This window comes from Macaca nemestrina, chromosome 5, assembly GCF_043159975.1.
Source record: "Macaca nemestrina isolate mMacNem1 chromosome 5, mMacNem.hap1, whole genome shotgun sequence".
Lineage (NCBI taxonomy): Eukaryota > Metazoa > Chordata > Mammalia > Primates > Cercopithecidae > Macaca > Macaca nemestrina.
This window is the reverse complement of record NC_092129.1, coordinates 114,509,142-114,515,435: the sequence shown is the minus strand read 5'-3', so window position 1 is coordinate 114,515,435 and position 6,294 is coordinate 114,509,142. Positions and strand designations below refer to the sequence as shown.

At 38.1% G+C, this 6,294-nt stretch overlaps 1 pseudogene; it reads right to left on the bottom strand.

Annotated features, from left to right (window-relative positions):
* Positions 1-4,680: 4,680 nt before the first annotated feature.
* Positions 4,681-5,968, bottom strand: LOC105479470 (neugrin-like; annotated as a pseudogene).
* Between the last annotated feature and the right edge of the window lie 326 nt (positions 5,969-6,294).

The following is a 6,294-nucleotide window of genomic DNA, read 5'->3' as shown; positions in this document are numbered from 1 at the left end:
ATTCTCATGTCACCAGTTGATATCACTGCATTAGACACCAGAGCATGTATAATTTGTGTCATCTTAATTGTGCCATTTTAATTGACACATAATAATTACACATATTTATGGGGCACCATGTGATGTTTCAATACATGTATACATTGTGTAAATGATCAAATTAGGGTAATTAGCATATCCATCATCTCAAACACTTGCCCTTCTTTTGTGGTGAGAACATTGAAAATCCTCTCTTCTAGCTATTTCAATATACTCAATATATTATTATTAACTATAGTAATCCTACTGTGCAATACAACATCAGAACTTGTTCCTCTTGTCTACTTGTAATTTTGCACCCATTGGTCATTCTGCCTCAGTCCTCTCCTCTCCAGTCTCTGGTAACCACTGTTTTACCCTCTACTTGTATGAGATCAACTTTTTAGGTTCCATATATGAGTGAGATCATACAGTATTTGTCTTTCTGTGTCTGTCTCATTTCACTTAATGCAAAGTCCTCCAGGTTCATCAGTATTGACATCACAAATGTCAATATTTCATTCTTTCTGATGATTGAATAGTATTCCATATATACTTCATTTTCTTTATCCACTCATCTCTTGTTGGACATTTAGGTCGATTCTATGTCTTGGCTATTGGGAATAGTGCCATAGCAAACATGAAAGTGCAGATTTATTTTCAACCTACTGATTTTATGTCCTTTGATTAAATATCTGGCAGTGAGATTGCTGGATAATGTGGTAGTTCCATTTTTTGTTTTTTGAGGAACCATCATACTGTTTTCCATAATGGTTATACTAATTCAACTTCTCACCAACAATATGCAAGGTTCCCCTGTTTTCCACTTCCTTGCTAACACTTGTTTTCTTTTGTATTCTTGATAATATTCTAACTGGAGTGAGGTGATATATCACTGTGGCCTTGATTTACATTTCCTTATAATTAGTTATGTTGAATATATTTTCATATACCTGTTGACCATTTATTTGTATGTCTTTTTTTGAGAAATGTCTAGTAAGCTCTTTTGCCTATTTTAAAATCACATTACTTGTTTTTGGTTATTCGGCTGTTTGGGTTATTTATATAGTCTGGAGATTAATCCCTTTTCAGAATTGTGGTTTGCAAATGTCTTCTCTGAAGAGGTTGTCTCTTCACTCTGTAAATTGTTTACTTTGTAGAGCAGAAACGTTTTATTTTGTCTATTTTTGTTTCTGTTAACCATGCTTTTGAGGTCTCATCCAAAAATCTCTTGCCTGGTCCAGTGTTACACAGTGATTCCTCTATGGTTTTGTTTGTTTGTTTGTTTGTTTCATAGTTTCAGGACTGACTTTTATGTCTTCTCAAGTTACATTAAGCTCATTTCGAGCTGATTGTTGTATGTGGTCAGACATGGGAGTCTAGACTTGTTCTTCTGCAAATGAATATCCAGTTTTCCTATCACTATTTATTTATTTGGAGATGAGTCTTGCTTTGTGCCCCCAGGCTGAAGTGCAGTGGCGCAATCTCAGCTCACTGCAACCTCCACCTCCTGGGTTCAAGTGATTCTCCTGCCTCAGCCTCCCTAGTAGCAGGGATTACAGGTGCACACCACCATGCCTGATTGATTTTTATAGTTTTAGTAGAGACGGGGTTTTACCATGTTAGCTAGGGTGGCCTTGACCTCCTGACCTCAAGTGATCTGCCCACCTCAGACTCCCACAGTGCTGGGATTATAGGCGTGAGTCACTGTGCTTGGCCCCGTAACACTATTTATTAAAGAAGCTGTCCTTTCCCTAATGTGTGTTCTTGGAAACTTTGTCAAGAATCTTTTTGCTATAGATGCAGAAATTTATTTCTGAGCTCTCTATTCTGTCTCATTGGTTTATGTTTCTGGTTTTTCTTTTTTCTTTTTTCTTTTTGACAATACTATGCATCTTTGGTTACCACAGCTTTGTAGTATATTTTGAAGTCAGGTAGTATGATGCCTCCAGCTTTGTTATTTTACTCAAGATGCCTTTGGCTATTTGGGGTCTTTTGTGATTCCACATGAATTTTAGAATAGTTTTTCTTTTTCTGTGAAGAATGTCATTGATATTTTGATAGAGATTGCATGGAACCTGTAGATTGCTTTGAGTAATATGACATTTTAAAAACACTAATTTTTCCAATCCATGAACATGGGATATTTTTCTATTTATGTGTCCTCCTCAATTTCTTTCATCAGTGTTTTCCAGTTTTCATTGTAAAGATCTTTTATCTTCTTGATTAAATATATTCCTAGGTTTTTTTTTTGTACTTATTGTAAATGAGATTGTTTCTTGATTTCATTTTCAGATACTTTGCTATTGGTGTATAGAAATGCTACTGATTTTTATAGGTTGATTTTGTATGCTGCAATTTTACTGAATTCATGTATTAGTTCTAACAGTTTTTGGTGGAGTCGTTAGACTTTTCTATATATAAAATCATGTAATCTGCAAACAGAGACAATTTGACTTCTTCTTTTCCCATGTATTTCTTTCTCCTGCCTAGTTGTTCTGGCTAGGACTTCCAGTACTATGTTGAGTAGAAGTGGTGAAAGTAGTTGTCCTTGTTTTATTTCAGATCTCAAAGGAAAAGTTTTCAGCTTTTTCTCATTCAGTATGATGCTATCTGTAAGTTTGTCATATATGGCATTTATTGCATTGGGATATATACTTTCTATACCTCATTAGTTGAGAGTTTTTTTCTTTTAATCATGAATGGATGTTGAATTTTGCCAGTTTTTTTCTGCATCTATGGAAATGATCATAGGGTTTTTGTCCTTCTTTCTGTTAATGTGATGCATCACAATATTGATTTGCATATGTTGAACAAGTCCTGCATCCCTTGGATGAATCCCACTTGATCATAGTGAATGATCTTTTTGATATTCTATTGAATTCAGTTTGCTAGTATTTTGTTGAGGATTTTTGCATGTATGTTCATCAGGAAACTCTATAGTTCTATTTTTTTTATTGTATCCTTGTCTGGTTTTGGCATGAAAGTAATACTGACCTCACAGAATAAGTTTGGAAGTATTCTTTTCAATTTTCTAGCAGAGTTTGAGAATAATTTGTATTAGGTTTTCTTTAAATATTTGGTAGAATTCAGTAGTGAAGTTGTCAGGTCCCAGGCTTTTCTTCAATGAGAGACTTTTTATTACTGCTTCTAATTCCGCACTCAATATTGATCTGTTTAGATTTATTTCTCTTCATAATCCAGTCTAGGTAAGTTGTATGTGTCTAGGAATTTATATATTTCTTCTGGTTATTCAGTTTGTTAATGTATACTTATTCAAGCCTGATTTTATTTATTTGTGTATTTCCTCTTTTTTTTTTTTTTTTTTTTTTGGCTTAGTTAATGAATTGTTTTTGTTTTTTGTTTTTTGTTATTTTAGATAGAGTCTTGCTCTGTCACCCAGGCTGGAGTGCAATGGCATGATCTCTGCTTACTGCAACCTCTGCCAGTTGGGTTCAAGTGATGCTTGTGCCTCAGACTCCTGAGTAGCTGGGACTATAGGCTTGCGCCACCATGCCCCACTAATTTTTGTATTTTTAGTAAAGACGGGGTTTTACCATGTTGATCAGGCTGGTCTTGAACTCCTGACCTCAATTGATCCACCTGCCTCAGCCTCCCAAAGTGCTGGGATTATAGGTGTGAGCCACTGCGACTGGTCAAGAATTGTTCATTTTGTTTATCTTTTCTAAAAAACTGAGTCTTTGTTAATCTTTTGTATTGTTTTTCTAGTGTCCATTTCATTTATTTCTGGTCTGGTCTTTATTATTTTCTTTCTTCTCTTATTTTTTGTTTTAGCTTGTTCTTATTTTTATCCAGTTTCTTGAGTTACAACATTAAGTCTTTTATTAGAGATTGTTTTTCAACGAAGCTGTTTATTGGGATAGTTCCCTTTTATAATAGTTTCTGGTATATCCCATAGGTTTTAGTATGTTATTTTTTCCATTTTCTTTTTTTTTCAAGAAAATATTAAATTCTCCTTCTAATTTCTTCTTTGACGCATTGGTTATTTAGGAGCTTGTTTTTAAATTTCCATGTATTTGCAAAGTTTGTGAAGTTCCTCCTGTTATTGTTTCTAGTTTTATATCATTGTGGTCAGAAAATATACTTGATATGATCTCTATTTCCTTAAATTTGTTAGACTTCTTTTGCGGCCTAACATGTTTATCCTGGAGAGTATTCCATTTGCAGTTGAGAAGAATGTGTATTCCACAGCTATTTCACGGAATGTTCTGTAAATGTCTGTTAGGTCCATTTGGTCTGAAGAGCAGTCAAAATCCAATGTTTCTATGTTGATTTTCTGCTTGGATGATCTGTCCATTATTGAAAATGGGGTGTTGACATCCCCTCTTTTTTTTCCCACTTCCTCCCAAACACATATTGCAAGTATCACAGAAAATTGTAACGACACAAGCAACTGGTTTTCAACACATAGTGAGCTCAAGCACGAAGGGTGAGTACTGAAGATCTACAGAGGTCAGACTGGGAGCCCTGCCACAGGAAGTTTGAACCTCTCAAAACAGCTCTTTCCTCCCACAGTCCAGGCTCATCACTTCTTCCTAATCTAAGGTGACTTATCCACACACAGAAATATAGGCTGCTCCATATATGTCAATAATTGCTCTGCTGTGTTTCACGAGGGATCTTCACAAGCCAAACCCTGGCTCAAATTCTGTACCGGAAGTTCCTGTTGCTGTCAAAGAACTCTTGCCCCTTCTGCACTACTTTGCCGCTGAAGCGACCTAGATCCCCTGTCTTCAACTTCTCCAGCTTCTGATCACTTGGCAGCCTACCATCATCAGTTCTTCTGGTGCTCTCAGAATCACTGGTGTACTTCTGCAGCTCTCTCTGACAACCTAGGGCTGCAGCAAGAGGCACGGAGCTCTGCTTCTCCAGATTCTGGCTTCCTTTATTCTTTCCCTTCCATCTCCTTGGTACATTTGTCCTGTGAGTGTTTGACTCTATCACTTTCAAAGCTGTGGTGTGATTCGGGTCTTTGGATGAGGCTTCATGCCCTGGCATAAACAAACAGCCTGATACAGAGTGCCCTGCAGGGAATGGCTTTGAGGTATTTCCAGGGCCCTGAAGCTGCTGGAGCAAGTGGGCAACCCCAGTTTTCTTAAGGACTTTTTGATCCTGCTTCAGTTTCAGCTCCAATGTGGGTACCAACTTGCTTTTTAAAACTCTTGAGATCACATCAGTGCTGACATCAAAGCCTTCAGCCAACCTGGGAACTGACCAGGACTCTGCAAATTCCTTATGTAAATACTGGATCTACACCATGAGTTCCCATGTCAGGCTTCTGGGCAGAGCACCAGGTGTTTCCATTTGCCTCCAAATTTTCCGGAATCAGATTGCTTTTTTTCTGTCACTGCAGGGTGCTAGGGTAGAGAACCAGTGGCAGAAGCCATGTGTGGAAGGAAGATGGATGTTTGAAGAGCCTCAGGCTAAATCATGGAGCACCCAGCCCTCTTCTCTTTGATAGCAAGGGCAATCGGGCCATGTCTGCCAGCTTAGAGCTGCTCTGCAAACCCAGAAATCTGACACCTAGAGCAATAACTGCCCATAAGCATGCCTCTCTCTAAACTGGTGATGAAATATGTCACTGGTGAAGGGACTAGTGGTCCCAGGGGAGCTGGACACCTGACACTGTGCTCTGGACATTGGATAAGAAGAAACAAGGGCCCCTATGCATGTAGCAGCAGGACGCCTGGAACCAAGGGGGTGTGGCCTGGGGTGCCAAGGCACAAGGCCCTGCTTCAAGCTGAGGGCCCAGGGAGGAGCCGGTACCTCTCCACCTCTTGTAGCTCCCATTCCTCTGGCTCCTAGTCAGAATCGGGGTCCAGCTGCCAGCTGATAGGGCCTGGGCCTCCACCCCTTAGATCATGAACCCACAGTGAGCAATGGCAACACAGACATGCCAGTCTAGCTAGAGACTCAGAGTAACCGCCATGTCAATGCATATCAGCCTTCAGCATTCTACAACATGGCAGCAACCTGACATCTCCTCTTATTATTGTATTGTAGTCTCTTTAGATTTACTAATATTTGCTTTATATATTTGGGTGCACCGATGCTGGGTGCATATATATTTATGATATATCCTCTTGCTGAACTGATTCCTTTATCATTATATAATGATAAATGTTTTGTTTCTATAGTTTTGGATTTAAAGTTAATTTTATTTGATGTAAGTGTAACTTATATTCATCCCTTTAAGTTAATTTTATTTGATGTAAGTGTAGCTTATATTCATCCCTTCGCTTTCAGTCTATGTGT